Here is a 16,990-nt window from a genome sequence, read left to right on the forward strand (position 1 = left end):
AGACCAACGAATCACAAACCACACTAAAGGAAGAACAACCCAAGGAATTTTCCAAAGTAAAGTTACAAAGCCCTAATTTATGTAAAAATTTAAAAATGACACAAGAAGAATCCAGAGACAATCTCAATGAAAAAGACACCAACTGAGAGCCTATGACAACATATATTTAGAGTTTCAAAGAATCCAGCAAAAGGAAATAATCTTCCTTTCAAGCATTCAAGCACAATGCATGTCAAAATTAAATTACAGAAATTGAACCTAGCAAACCAATCTGTCCTGTAACAAATAGAGTGAAACCAACAAAATAAAACCCTCCCTAAACACATACCTACACACAAGAGGCACAGAAATTGAATTCACTGCTTAAAGCACACAAGGAGAAAAACAACGGGAAACTGCCATACACAGCCACATAAATTTTTAATCCTTAAATGCTACACAACCATAGAAATTTAGAATCCTTAATTCCCCCTACACTACAAAGCAACAAGGAAACTCCCATACACATATTTAGAGTTTCAAAGAATCCAGCAAAAGGAAATAATATTCCTTTTAAACATTTGACCACAATGCATGTCAAAATTAAGTTTCAGAAATTGAACCCAACAAACCAACCTGTTCTGTAACAGAGTGAAATCAACAAAACAAAAAACTCCCAAAATACACCTACACACATCAGGCACAAAAATTGAATTCAGCTAATCATGCAAGCCATTAGCTTAGAACACACAAAGAGAAAAACAACAAGGAAACTCTCATACACAGCCACACAAATTTTTAATCCTTAAATCCTACACACATACAACTTTAGAATCCTTAATTCCCCCTGCACTGCAAGTCGTTCTTGGAGCACATAGCGCATAAGTTTCATAGAGACCAACGAATCACAAACCACACTAAAGGAAGAACAACCCAAGGAATTTTCCAAAGTTACAAAGCCCTAATTTATGTAAAAATTTAAAAATGACACAAGAAGAATCCAGAGACAATCTCAATGAAAAAGACACCAACTGAGAGCCTATGACAACATATATTTAGAGTTTCAAAGAATCCAGCAAAAGGAAATAATCTTCCTTTCAAGCATTCAAGCACAATGCATGTCAAAATTAAATTACAGAAATTGAACCTAGTAAACCAATCTGCCCTGTAACAAATAGAGTGAAACCAACAAAATAAAAACCTCCTTAAACACATACCTACACACACAAGAGGCACAGAAATTGAATTCACTGCTTGAAGCACACAAGGAGAAAAACAACAGGAAAACTCCCATACACAGCCACATAAATTTTTAATCCTTAAATGCTACACAACCATGGAAATTTAGACTAACCCTAACCTTAAGACAACATTAACTTACTTTCTCAATGAATAATCATTACATAACATAAGAAAAACTCAATGAGAACACACATCTAATGAAAGACGGAAAAGACACGTATTTAGAGTTTTAGAGAATACAATATGAAACGAGGTAAGCTTTCTTTTGAAGTGGCATATCATTCAACATATGGTATCGCAAAGCAGTAGCCTCGATAAGTTCCTTTGGAACCAAAAAGAAAAATCCATTAAAAAAATTACATTTGTTCTGTGAATATCCCACTACTTTACAACCAATGCCATAAATAAACATGATGAAAATATTGGTATCTGTACTCACCTAGATAACCTCTCTCCATTTTAGTATCATTAATGCAAAAATTAATAGATTTCTATGAGCAAAACATTAAATGATAATTGATCTTCCTAAAAAAGTAGTTTCTCAATGATAATTACAAAAATCCTATACTATCAAAAAAATCCAAAATACTAACATCTATTGATTGGCAAATGCTAAAAGAGATTTTAATCAAACAAGAATATTTACAATTAAGGCTTAGGGCAAATACTAAAGGCCATCGTCTGCTTTATTCTTCAAGGTAAGACATAATTAAGGTCTTTTTGATTAAGTTGCAACATCAAATCTTTATCTTATAATTGAAAATTAACTACAAAGGCTCTTCTACTGCACTGGTTTGGGACATGAATGGGCCAAGATTTAAAAATTTTAAGAGCTTAATTTTTTAATTTCCAGGACGTGAGATTGGACTTGAATCATGAAAAGCAACTAATGAATACTTTAACATAACTTTTGCATTTTTTTTTATCCTTTCTCCAATTTTCTTCGGCAGGTTAATAACTTTAGCCATGACACATAAGTATGCACATTTAAGATTCTTCTGAATCCATCTTATCAGTTTTAAGCATCTACATCATTGGTTTATACCCACTAGACAAATTTCACGGTCGGTGGGTAAATTAGGCCACAGGGTATGCTTCAATGTGCAATTGAACTCTCAATTAGATTCATATATGAACCATTAATGATAAAATTGTCAGTATGACTATAGCCGAAAGAAATCAACTCACCACCCAAAGCGGAGTCCGTGGCTTTAGAGTGGTTATATTGTCAGTAACCAGCTCAAATCCTTGAGGGGCATCAACTATCTCTACAATGGTCATTGCACCAAGCAAGAAAAAACGATCAGCAGATGCATGTTTCGGCTCTAAAACAGCTAAATCAGTTGAAGGAGCCTGCTAAATCAGTTGAAGGAGCCTACAAATGTGAATGGCCCAAGCATTATTACACAAGTATTAACAGATAAAGGCGGAAATAAATAAGAAAATGATAAAAAAAAAAATTTCCGTACAGAAGTCAGATGCATCAGCATAAGTAGACCATAGAATTCCATTAATAAAGGGAGATAGTCATAGTAACCATTTGCAGAATTCCTAGTGATGGTAACAAGCCACACACAAACACAAACTTTGGCTCTCCCAATTGACCATGGGGGTAAGTACCTAGTTTTGCTATCCTAATTCATTGCTAGGGTAGTTCCTTGGAATTGGTTTAAATTGGAGAAGCTCCCTCCTTTAAATGGGAAGTGGGCTCCAACATAAATTAAAAATAAAGGATATTAAATTGCAATGATCACTTCATTAAAAGACAAGCCATTGCTCACCAAAAAACATAGACCAATAAAACTAGTAGATCAGGAAATAAGTTTAGAGCCCAAGCATCCTGTATTTCATTAACTCTTGAATGAATACCGGGTCATGAGGCCACCACTAATGAACATGAGAGAAACAGGTTGAAACCTGACATAGTACCGAATAAAGCATCCAATACGCAACAGAATTTTATGTTTTCATCCCAATTTATGAGAATGATAAATATGATGCAAACTACAAGAAGAGGGACAGCAGAAAAACACAGTCCAATCCTAAACATCTGAGAATCATTCTTACCCCTATTCTCCTTACCACCCATAAACTCACAGCCATCAACAATCTATTCCACTTTTATTGAAGGCTAGAAATTCTTCAAAGATAATGCCTGCATATCCTATTACAAAAAGCAATGCCATAGAAATATGCATTATGAAATTAGATCAAATTAAGAAAGGCTTCTGTGCATAATACAAGAATATAAAAAATATTGGTCAAAGATGAAAAAATGATTACAACCTACAAAGAAAGGATTGCACAAGAAATTAAAGATAACCTGGATGTTGGTAACCCATGATAGGTTAATTGCCATAGTCCCTATTAAAGCTGCTGTGAAAACACCAATAGTTTTCAACAAATTAGTCTTTGGCTGGTAAGTAACTTCAAAATCTAACGAGCTAGCTTCATCAACTCAACATAAAGGATCACAAGGTCCAGAGGTTGAGGTCAGCTCCTGTTGATATGCAAAGGTTATTTCAGTGTGTGGAAGAACCCAAAAATGAAGAAACACAGACATTGCCGTTTTGCTATGATGGTTGGTTTTTATAGCAATTTGGAGAATGCTTTCTAAACAGCCTTTTGAGTAATCTTCCCTTATAAAGAGGATCATTACTCAGCCTCAATCCTGCCAATGAAGGATGAGAAACCAAGAAGAGTCATTTGAAAAATGTTCCTAGCCTTTAGGATTCATCATTTTTTACACAATGAGGCTACTTTCAGGACTTGAACTTGCTCATTTGAGCCCCTCAGCCAAAATCTTTTATATTACACCAGACAGTGTCTCCTAATCAACCCTCATATATCTAACTAAATCAATCTGATTTCTGAGCTAAACATTTGCAGAAGGTAATTTCCAATAGCAATAGCTTGAAATTCTATCAAATTATTTGACCTCCTCATTAACCAAGATAAAATCTTCAAATGTATGAACTAGCAGCACAGGCAAATGGGTACCCTTAAACTGGACTACTTATAAGCAAGACAATAGATGACAAAAGACACAAAATGAAATCAAAAAACACTCACCCAAATCATAAATCAATGAACATGCAAATGGGTACTCGTAAAGATAAAATTTTTCATAATGGCATAGGGATGAAAAGAACAAAAATCTCAAGCTGCTTTTCATTGTTGGGTTGAACTTTTTGTTGCCGTGCAATAACTTTCGTTACGGGGTTTACCTAGACTCATAATTGTTGTTATATTATTACATTATAATATAAATCAAATTAAGAATTTTTTTTATTGAAAGAAAAAAAGAACAATACTAATTTTTTTACTTGAGATACTATAACTAATTGAAGGTATGGATCCAATCTATAACTAAAGTTATAAAGGGGATACACTCATTCTTTTTGGTTTCTAACCTTTGGTGACATGGCTAACCAGTAAGGCGGGGGATTGCAAATCCCTTATTCCCCAATTCAAATCAGGTTGTTGCTTGATCAACAAAAAACTTGGAACCCTATATTCTGCTTTGCTCATATGACTCAAAAAATTTTCTCTAGCAAAAACAAGTGCAAGAAAAGGACTCTTGATACTTTCTTGATTATAAACTTAGCAAGGTTTTGTCTTCAAAAATGTTGTAAATCCTTATGTCTAGGATTCAAGGAAAAATTAGAGTAGGGGAAGGGAATCAGAAATCTTGATATGATATCCCCTCTCCTATTAATGGAGGGGCTGCTAGAAGAGTCTTCAATTAGATAGGATATCATAATGGGAGTGTCTAATTATTAACAAATGAATAGTTGTGCAAGGGTAAGTAATGAACAACAGTTACCTTTAGGAAGTTTTTCATGCTTTGAAAGCAAGGTTCAGACAGCACATCATTGCAACGTATGATTAATGCAACATATATGTATGCAATAATCCCCCATTCCCCAAAAGACAAAGGGAAAAAGAGGGAGGCAAAGAGGAATCTAACCCAAAATGAAGCATCACATGCATGTGTTGATCAGCAATAGGTGACAGACGCTAAAAGCACCCAGACAAGTAGACAACAGAGCTTGCATAGCATTGTACACGTACAGGCCACAACCAAACAGAATAAGTCTATTGCAAATCATTGAAAAGGCTGCAGATCCTAACAAAAATAAAGCATCACATGCATGTGTTGATCAACAATAGGTGACAGATGCTAAAAGCACCCAGACAAGTAGACAACAGAGCTTGCATAGCATTTTACACGTACAGGCCACAACCAAACAGAATAAGTCTATTGCAAATCATTGAAAAGGCTGCAGATCCTAACAAAAATGTTCACCTGATGGCACCAGCTGCTGCTTTGCGAAAATAAGCATGTGAATGCAACCGATCTTGAAATTTTAGCATTTCAACATATGCACAGAGTGTCATTTTCCGCAAACAATAAGAATGGAAATCAAATTGATCTTCAGCAATATCAGCATAGTGCTTCTCCACAGCTAAAAATTTCTTCAGGGACGTCCAAGATCACCTTGTCGAAGGTAACTTTCACCAGAAGCAAGTTAATACCTTCAAAAGATGGATGACACTCAGTAGGTGCACCCAAATTATAATTAGAGACAACAACACGTAGAAGGTAATAAACAAAAACAGACCACATGCACTGCATGTCATGAAGGTTGTTGTGCTGGTCCCCATCTTTTGTGAACAAAATAGCAGTTTTTTCTGCCAAAGCCATCTTCAAGAGTGGAAAAAGTTTGTGAACAGTACAGTAATACTGAAAGAAATTTACGGTGACAAATATTAACTATGATAAAAGATGAAGGGGGGAGCTTTAGAACCTGATCAGCCTGCAACATTCGCTTCGCAGATTCACTGTTTATATAACGGTCTGCGAGATCCATACACCTAGCTTCATCTGCCAATGAAGCTGCAGCTACCAAATCACCAGCATGTTTCAGTATCCGAGTCTGTCACCAAAGAGAAGTAAATAATATACACATAGAACCAGCTTCAAGAAAATTCCAAGTACTTCTCCAAAAGATAGTAAAAAGGTTCATCAAGAAACAATAGCCATGTACCAAAAACCCTAAAACCTAAGAAAGGAGATCATATGCCTGCCCAATGCCCATCAAGACTTAAGGTCCACAAAGAAAAACTAGTATGCATTTTAAATGAATGCATATCAACTTTGCACAATTTAGTGCAAAACAATATATTCAATCAAGGTCAGAATCATAGAAAGTGATAAGTCTCTTACAAGTGAACGATAACTACAAGGAAATATCTAGAAAGATTTTCGGGTATTGCTATGCCTTGTGAGATGCGAGACAAACCAGGCAAAAAGATTTCAAAATATAAGATTAAAAAATAAAATAAAAGAATCCAGCTAACAAAAATATAAAACCAGCAGATGAAGCCAATGCAAAAATTTGAAGATTGAAGACGAGAACAAACCTTGACAGAGTATAAATCAATTACAGTTGGTGTGTGCTCTATGGCCTCATTAATTTTTGAAAGAGTAACATCATATTGGCCTTTTCTATCATAATGCTGCATCAATAAATTCAAAGTTACTCAAATGCAAAGAAAGCACCAAACATTTATAGCAAGAAAAGAAGAAAAGGCAATGGCCCACGGGGTGAGGAAACCTGATGATTACCCGCCTGAGCCAAAAAGAATAAAATCCATAAAAGTGTTGAAGGGGGCTCTTTCTCTGTCCTGCACTCAATATGAAACACAAGCAAGAAATGACTCAGCATAATACCAAATGCGTGCTTGTGTATTAGCATACAAACAAAAACATATAGAAACTTCACATGCAACCATATGGGACAACCATTATGTACTTGTTTAATAGATAACAACACATAAATGACTGAGGACTTCACCAAACAATAAGCAGTAAAAGAAAAAAATGCACTCAGACCGCACCCAATATCTAAACATTTAGACACTGTTAAGACTTACTAGAATATCACATAAGGGCTGGAAGTCTATATTACCTCAAAGAGTAGTAAATCTAAACATTTATTTGCTTTTAAGACTTAATAAAATATTACACAAGGTTTTAAAGCATATAATAGCTATCAGGGTATCTGCCGGTGGTCCTAATTGAATGCTCCAACTGAAGAATAAGTTGTTCCAATATGTCTGACTGTGTAAGTGTCAACAAAGCAGGCAATCAATCCTAATGAAATCAAGCTCCAACCAGTTGCTAAGCAGTTTAGAATAATCAATATTTAGAAACTTAATTCTATTTTTAGAATATGTAAGTAAGAAAACTTACCTTTCCAGGGTGATCATACAAGGGAGAAAGGTCTGAGAATAAAGATGGAACCCCCTGAGACCACCAAGAAAATATATCATTATTTCACAAAACAAACTAAAAACACCAGTCAAACTAACACAAAAAAAAAAAAAAAAAAAAATCTCATTGGATGTATATACCTTTGTTAGAAGAGGCTTAATGTAATTAAATGCTGCTTCACAAAATTTGTCTCCTTGCAGAAAATCAAGAGGTATCCTCTAAAAATTGAGAAAACAAAGTTCTAATATAAGTCCATGTCAAATCTCTAAGGGTGAAGCATATGAAAGGATAATTTTAACCACCTAGAGTTCTTACAATTGTCACATCAAGACATCAATTAAGTATTTCAGCATAATACCACAACTATCTATTTCTAGATTATTTAAGAATATCACAAGCTATTGAATGGATTGTGTCTGTTGTAGAAGCACATCACTAGATTTTTGTCACATAATTTCTTATCAAGCCATCAAGAAAAATAAGATCCCTACAAGAGTATTTGTAAAAATAGCCAACCCTCCTCTCTCTAGAAAAGGGGGGAAAGCTTGACAGCTCTGCAGAAAAGTAAGGTTTTCGTTGGATTTGCATCATGTGATTCCATAAATAAGAGAGAGAGAGAGAGAGAGAAGAAATCCAGAGTAAATATAATGAACAGAACATCCCAAGGTACCATTTGGAGCTCATAAATAAATTAATAAAAAAAAAGAGATACAAAACAGAAAATGAAATTAATATGACTAACAGTTAAGACATAATAAAACAGTTTAGACTAGCACATTCCACCACTAGGGAGTTTTTGCAATAAACAGAATGTATTGATAACATCCATCATAAATTCCTTATGAAAACAGAAGCACAACATAAATCCATCACCTTAACTGCACAAGACCAAGTGTACTATTGTGAAAGTGATTTGTATAATGCATCCAATCGATCAAATTCATCAGAGGAATACTTGGCATTTTCAGAATATAGGCCAAAGCATTTCTGCAAGCCTTCATAATATCTGAAAAATATACATATACAAATACAAAAATTGTAAGTTGGTTGGCTCCTGGTTTATCAGACCTAATAGCAATAAATTGCGCCGATATATAGGCATATACTGAGTGAAGAGACATAAGTTAACAGTTCTGTAAAAGAATTTTCCTCATTTCCCAATCTGAGAAAGCACCCAAGAGACTGTTGACACATATAGTAGTATAGAATTACAGTTCTGCTCATAGTTGCTTTGCTACTTTTTAATTATATTTATATATGAGGTGGTGCATAATGCTTCTTTTTACTAAAAGAGCTAAGCAAAGGGCTTGACAGGACAGAGAGATATAAAACAATCCCAAGAATGAAAAAAATAAAAATAACCTCATTTTATGTAAAGATACCATGATGTAAATGTAACACGCACAAGTATAAGCAAAAGCTTAAAGAAACAAAATTTAAAACTAAAAAACGATTGAATTTGTGACATAAGGGATACACACTGATTAGTTTCAAGCTTAAAGCACCAACGAAAATAGAACATAAAAAATAATGACTATTTCTACCATTCTTTTAACCCTTCATAAAGTTCTAACAAAGGTAAAGGAATTTGGGTGTTACTACAAGAAGAATTGAAAAACCTATTAGCCCAACAAAAATATATTTAAACACACAAACTATTCAGAATATTAATTATTCTTCATTTCCTACAATAATAATACACCATGGCATTGAGAAAAATAAGTCAATTATAACTTCAAGAAGTGCTATATAAAAGGAAAGAGTTGACTAATATTCTTTGCTATGAAAGATTTATTAATGAACTTAACTAGGTGTTTCAAAAGAGTACCAAATGCATAAGACTCACCTGTAATTGTCAGGGTTCATGGTAAGTAAAGCCTTGTAAATATTGGCACCTTCTTCTAGGCATCCAAGTTTCACCAGGAGAGAAACCTCTTGTTCTTTATAAGTCAATTTATCAACCTAGAATAATAGAATTGGTTAGAATTTTAATGTCCAAAAATTCAAAACTTACAAAATTTTTAATGTTAAAAGTATTCAGGCATTATACGTTTGACACATACTATTTTTGGCTCTTTCTTATACAATTCCTCAAATGCTCTCTCAAGAAACCCAGATTCCTCTAGCAAAGAGATCTGGAGAAAAATACCATACCCTCATAAACATCAGAAAAGCAGCAGGGGGCACCACTAGTCTAGATGTACAGCATCCATTATGCATAATGAATGTAGTTATGCATATTTCTATGCCAATATATTATTAAAGAAATAAATGCTACTGCAAGGGCTAAGGCTTGTAGGTACTTGTCCAATTGGTTAAGCTGTTTTCGAATCATGTTAATGGTGTTAAACCAAAAAAGAGTAGTCAAAAAGAAAGATAGAGTAATTTATTAAGATGTTAGAAACAAAAATTCCGAAATGGTTCCACAAAACATATAATTGGAGATTAGCAATTATTAAGATTCAGAGCTGCTAAGTACAAACACCACAGATATGATTACTTGTAGAAGGCCCAACAATTAGTGAGCAAGCCATATTTCTCTCTAACATGAATACATCAAGAATTAAGTATCTTATAGATGCCAAATACCACTATAGGCCACTAGTTAGTCCTCCATCTCAGATTAAAGTTAACTTGGAGATGATTTAATTTAACTTATCAGCCATACACACAGAATCATGAAAAGCCATACTTCACAGGTAGAAAAAATGGGTGTAACATGTACATGAAAGTAGATGAGATTTTGGCAATAAAATAAGCAGAAGGAAAAAAGAAGTTAAGAAGAAATGGGTAGGTTTTCTAATTGCATGTGAAAAAAATTAGAATTAATTCAAAAAAGGGACCCCATTTATAAAGAAGGTAAAGGCATTAAAAATCTTTAATTTTTGTATATTTAATTGCTTTATTTGGTTTATGGATAATTTCACTAACTGTGTTGGCATCTGGTTAACAAGTGACATCAAATCAGTCACTCCATTATACGTTATTATAAATTCTAAAATTTTGAATGTCTGTATAATGAAGTCAACTCATGTGAAATTACAGCCACATCCCACATACATATGCATGCAAAAAAAAAGAGTTGAAGTACATGACCAAAACCTTATATAAAAGCATTTCACCATGCTCACAACATTCATTATCTGGTGGATAATCATCTTCTAATGTCCCTTCAAATGCTTCCAAAATTTCAACTGCTTTTGCACCACTAATATCAACCAAAAAAAGGAATACAGCATAAATACCTAAAGGGTGAATGAAATTAATAAGACTTCATTCACTTAGAACTACTTGGCTAAGACAGGGACAGAAAAGGAAAAACCGTCGTAACTGTTGTGCCAACAACTTCAATTCATTCATATATAAAGCCAAATGAAAATATGGCATCATCATTGTCTCCATATAAAACTATAGCAAAAACAACAGAACTCTGCAGTTAACTAGGCATTGTTTGTAAAAGGCTAATTTGCAACCAAATTTCATAAATGCAAGTGCAACCAGCTTAGAATAGTTGGGTACCTATCTATCTACCCACCTATCTATACATATTAGTAACATCTTTAACACATTCTACACCCACCATATATTGTCATAAAAGAAGTTTGATATCTTATTGGATGTTTAGTTGAAGTCATACAAACAATATGAACCACGTGTTAAAAATCAACAGTAATTTCATCCATGTTAGCACCCATTTGATCATCTAATTAGAAACATTAAGTCCTGATTAAGCATTTAATTTAAAGAAAGGCTTTCATTATATCAACAAATATTTCAACTTTCAATACCAAAAGGCCCTTCAATTTGGACCTTCAAGTATACATAACAATAACAACACTCTAAAACATGTTTCACAAAATAAAAGTCAACAGAAATTAGTGAAAGTTAGCATAAGAATTGGAACAAATTTTTTTAAGAAAAAAATAAAGGACAAGTACTTTGAGTTTAAACGGTGGGCTACAGCAAAGCCAATCCATTTCATGCGATGATTTGGTTTCAAATGCAAAAGTTGTTGTCTTGTATCAACAAATCCTGTCAAATCTCGCATTTGTGCCTGCAATGCAAAAGATAAAACATAAATGTAATAATTTCTGATACAACCTGAAACATGACAATGAGAAAATACAAAACCATGATCAAATCCAAAAAATTTCTCTTAAACTTCATATCTTAGTAGAAAGACAAATGCTCATCATCTTCATACTTTTTCCTTTTAACTTTTCAAGGCATATAAACCATAAATGGGGGGGGGGCACAAATAAGTTAATGCCAACAAATGACTTAATCATCTGAAATCATGAGTTAAGAATCCATAATATGGCAAGCGCTAAAGCATCGAGGGAGAATAATAGAAATGAAAATCATCAATTTCAGTATCAAAGACACCGACTTTTGTTACTATTCTGGAGCAGTAAGGCACATGGGCAGATGAAATTAAGAGAAGAACCGAACCAGATCTGATCCAGAGAGTATAAACACTTTCTAATTGCAAAGGTCATTAATGTTAAAACCTTCAACCATTAAGGAACTAGTAGAACGAGACAGAAAAAGGTTCTGTGGCAGTAGACCAGAAAGTATCAATTCAAGGTGGTTGATTCTTACAGGATAATGAGAATGAAAGGATCAAATCAGACTGGTTGCTTCTGATTATATTACTTGTCATTCTATAAACACTTTCAACCATTAAGGAACTAGTAGAATGAGAGATAAAAGGGATCTGTGGCGATAGACCAGAAACTATCAATTCAAGGTGGTTGCTTGTTACAGTATAATGAGAACGAAAGGATCAAATCAGACTGGTTGCTTCTGATTATATTACTTATGTTTTATTTTTGCGTGTGCCTCAAAACAAAACCTTCAATTAAGATACTAAATCTGAACCATCTCTCATATTAATCTGCTGCCAGAATATCAGATGATGTCTGTTATATCCGTTATATCCTTTTCCTTCCCCTAAAGCCATAAATTGTTTCTACCAAAACTATGATCTAAATTTTCAAAGTTATAAAACCAGCTGACTCATCTACTTTCTAAGAGTTTAAGAAGATATTTTTTTCATGGTCTCATACAGCCTCTCCCTTTTAGTTGAGTTATCTCCATAAATTCCATTCCTCTGTTTTAAGCCATATATCTTCGTCTCTTTTGTTACTATCTTAATATAATTATGCCTTTTCCATCCATCTACTAGTAGATTCCGTCAAGCAACTAAACAGCATCAAATTTCATAAAATTTATTTTCACTTCACTACTAACTATGTAGCTGATCTTGGTGTTTTCATCCAGTTATATTAAGTTGCCACAATGAACCTGCCCTTACCAACTACCACATAACTTACAGTTGCACAAAAGTTGGCACCAAACTGTTTTAGTTGCAATATTGACTTGCCTATAAGTACCCTAATACTTAAGATTCTCAAATTCTACAATGGAATCTGAAAAATCTTTTAGGCAAACCACAAAGCTTACAAGAAATCTTATACAGAGAAACTCCTTTAAATGTTCAAAAAATACCATGACAAGCAAATGTTCTTACTTAACATTAAGCATACAACAGATAAACATCTTAGATTTAACACTGAGTCTAGATGTACAAATCATAGAGAAGGAAGGTAAATAAGGTATACCTGCAAGAGTGACAAGTCCCGTAGTATTTCAATGTTGTCTGGATTTATTCTCAAAGCGTTGCGATAGCATTTGATAGCCTCCCTGTATTCTCTATCTGACCGATAGAGGAGACCATAAACGTGCCAGCAAACATGACTTTTTACATCATTCTACATTAAGACACAAACATGAAAACAATGTTAGGAAAAAGTGACACTGCTTTGACATTATAGCAACCAAAAGAAAATAAATAAGATAACCTTTACACCTAGCCGAACAAGCTCATAAGCTTTAGTTTTCCGATCCATGCAATTTAAGGTTAACCCCTTCATCGACAATGTTTCTGGCAATAATGAATAAAAGCCCATATGACAACATACAAACACAACAAACAAACAGTTACCAGATAGTATAAAATATTACTTGGAAACTGCATATTTAAAAGGATGGATATATTAAACAAAACGCTACTACACTCTACCAATACTGCACACTAATGAATATTCACAAAACCCAACCAAGATGAAGAAGGTATTCAAATATTGCAGATTTCAAACTGTATAGGTTAAAAATGTAGTTATATACCCGAAATTAATGCAATATATTCAGTTGATAGAGAATATCTCCACATTGATACTGCTAGAATGTTCCACTTATCTCTAGAACCATCATAAATCATGGACTAGTCACCATACAGCTAGTGCTTTCAAAAATGCAATTGACATCAATCATAAGACATGAGAAAGGAACATACAGTCTACAGAAACAATCATGTCAAACTTAGAGGCATTCTTGTAAGGATTATTGAAACCAATAACCTTGATAACAACATAAACTATCTAGTGACAGCCCCTTTTTCCTCTAAAGTGTAAAGTTCTTTTTGTTTCAGAGTTCTTGCATCTTTATACAGGTACATTTACAAGAACCATGCAAACATAAACACTAAACAATAAGTGCCTCTCAGCCAAAAACAAATAAATAAATAAGTGCTTAAAATTAAACTACCTCCATGGTCAGGAAACTTTTTCAGTATTGCATCTGCAGCCTTCAGTCCTTTCTTGTACTGTTTAGTTTCATATGATTTCTGCAATGATAAAATATACAAGAGCTTTAGCAATAGCACATGGACCTCCAAAGCAATAAAAATTCAGTTATGAGAATTAGCTAGAGTATAATAACAGATAAATATTAATTACATAAAAATCAGGCAAAAAAACTGTGTCAAGAGTCCATTACTATAGAAGTTAAAATAGAGTAAGAATTCACCCGTCAAAACTCTAGTTTTCACTATAAAGTAGAAGAAATAAGAGGGAAGGGGGGAAAACTCTCAATAGTGTGTGGAAAACATCCAAATTTTGCTATTCTATATCTAATACGAACAAGTTCTTAAAATATATAAATATTCAAGTTTAACCAGCAAAGCCTACAATTACATTAAAAATTGTCCCAGTCAATTTATCAAATTCTTAACTAGATTGTTTCACAAAGTTTGTTATTGTCTTGAATGCTTATGTGCATAAAAGCCAGAATGCCACAATTGTTTCCCATTAGGAACCAACAAAATTCCTATTTTAAAAAGTTGGCAACATACAAGAGAAATTACTAAAGTAGGAAGAGTCACCAAACCCTTTTATTTTCATTTCTCTAATTTTCTCCATGATGATACAAATGAATTATCACCAAAAGGAAAGCACAACGAGCATCCTTACTTTAAAAAAAAAAAAAAAGGTCAAAGCAAAATTCAATTTTTTAAAGTTGCTTTTCAACAAATCGAATTCATTGACCTAAATTAAGCAAAGCAATAAACTTAATTAAGCTTCAATCGCTAAACAGAACAAAGAAAATGAACTTAATTTATATGAAAAATTGCCCAAAAGCAAAAACCTAATTGACAAACAAGCTTATCTAGTCCAAATTTCCATTCATAATTGATATCCACCGATTTTCTCAGCAAGCAAACAGACCAGTATCCAGCTAGGGTTTTGCAAGCAAAGAACAAAAAGAAAAAAGAAGTGCGATCCAATAAACAAAAAATAAGAAAGCAAAATACAAGTATAAATACCAACTAGAAATACGTAGATACGAACTCAAAAATGAGGGAGAAAAGAGAATCGAAGCCTTACGACAATGAGTTGAGTTTGAAGAGGTTAGCTTCCTTCGGAGGCAACGAAGCTCCCATTGTTGAAGAAAATTAGAAAATTTTAGAAGAAAAACAAGAATCGTAAGAGAAAAAAAAAATGAGAAGATTGAGACTTGATGAAGTGAGAGTTGGGGGCTTGCAAGAGAGAGAATAGAGTGGTGGCGTTATCTGCTGCTTCAACCCTACGGTCAATAAGAAGCTTGAACAAAAGTAAAATTAAAAAGGAATAAATAAGTAACTTTTTGATTCATATATGGCCGTTGGTTCATTTGTCTTACGGAAAATTTAGTAAAAGGGTGATCTCATAAATTTTTATTAATTGATATCATAATCAGATATTTAATATATAAAATTAATAAAAATATAAATTATTTTTATCACTTTAATGTTTAATAGGTGTTAATTTAAAATTTAAATGATTATTATATGTTACATATACATTTAATCAAAAGATATGTACATTTAAATATTGAGATGTAATTTTAACTTTTTATTAATTTTGCTTATAAATATTTTTATTAATTATTTTATTATAAAATCAAATAATAAATATTTTTTTGAAGTACTTAATTTTATAATTCTCTCCTTTTTTCGTAGGCCCAATCATTTTCTAATCATCTATGTTAGTAACAGATATCAATTAAAAAAATCACTTTGGCTCGTCTTTGAATCTGACATACTAAAAGACAACTTCAATCACTAATAAAATATGTTCGATATTTTGATAAGCAAGCTGTTTTAAAGTACAAACTAATCAAAAACAATTGGAGAAAACTTTTACTTCAAATAATAGCTAAACAAAAATAAAGTGAATACCAAAATTCGTCGTTTTAAATAATCGTATTATCTTTGCATTACATGTTAAATCAAAGATCACAAAAATATTTAATTCTTATGATGATTTCAAAGAAAGAAATAGAACCTATTTTTCTTCGGTTTAAAACTAGCAGGGAAGCCTGCTTTTATAAATTGTGTTACGAATTTTATGAATGACAACAGATAGGATATATGTTAATTTTAAGTATCCCAATTTTTTTATTTATTAAAATATTTGAATTCAATAAATACTCAAATAATTTTTAATTTTATTATCTAAATCTAACTCACATAATATGTATAAAAAAAAACTCATTATTGTTCAAACTCATTAAATATTCGTTTATTAAGTTAAATTTTAAATTTTAAATTTAAATTTAAAATTGATTTTAAAAAAATTATTAAAAGAAATAAAATTAATAAATGAAAGTAATCCATATAAAATAAATAAAAGCTAAAATTATAAATTAAAACACTGAATGAATTAATTTAAGTATTACCTTCATAATAAATAATTTTTAAATAATCTATAATATTAAAATATTATTATTTATAATCAAGTTCAAATAATTAGTACCCTTAAAACACTATCCGAACTTTATTGCAACCTACAATGAATTATAATATTTTACTATCGGAATACCATCCAAATCATACTACCTAAACTGACTTTTAGGATGCCCTAATCTTACCATCCAAATCCATACTACCTAAATCGACTTAGAGGATGCCCTAATCCAACCTGTTGTTATCCCTAATAATTTGATAACAAGATCAAAGTAAGAGATGGGGCAAGTATGTTCATTATAAAGATGATTTTTTCTACTATCATATGTGGTGAAAGAAGAAATTTTCGTCGTCAAGTACGATAGAGCCACCAAATATTCCAACTTTAGTCTAAAAAATTCCAATTTACAACATGGTGAAGA

General features: G+C 32.6%; 1 pseudogene across 1 annotated transcript; it reads right to left on the minus strand.

Annotated features, from left to right (window-relative positions):
• Window positions 1–5,526: 5,526 nt before the first annotated feature.
• LOC111304463 (N-terminal acetyltransferase A complex auxiliary subunit NAA15-like) lies at window positions 5,527–16,766 on the minus strand (annotated as a pseudogene). The gene is made up of 23 exons (XR_016326825.1): window positions 16,754–16,766; window positions 15,926–15,995; window positions 15,359–15,444; window positions 14,976–15,079; window positions 14,865–14,889; window positions 14,431–14,490; window positions 14,302–14,321; window positions 14,111–14,189; window positions 13,366–13,448; window positions 13,126–13,275; window positions 11,440–11,555; window positions 10,604–10,709; window positions 9,565–9,636; window positions 9,348–9,463; window positions 8,375–8,507; window positions 7,642–7,719; window positions 7,481–7,534; window positions 7,256–7,348; window positions 6,858–6,905; window positions 6,649–6,744; window positions 6,033–6,161; window positions 5,847–5,929; window positions 5,527–5,760 (listed from the first exon to the last, which is right to left on the minus strand). The product of XR_016326825.1 is annotated as an N-terminal acetyltransferase A complex auxiliary subunit NAA15-like (transcript).
• Window positions 16,767–16,990: the final 224 nt, after the last annotated feature.

Source organism: Durio zibethinus, chromosome 13, assembly GCF_047325235.1.
Source record: "Durio zibethinus cultivar Kanyao isolate XHJ-2024 chromosome 13, ASM4732523v1, whole genome shotgun sequence".
NCBI classification, from domain to species: Eukaryota; Viridiplantae; Streptophyta; class Magnoliopsida; order Malvales; family Malvaceae; genus Durio; species Durio zibethinus.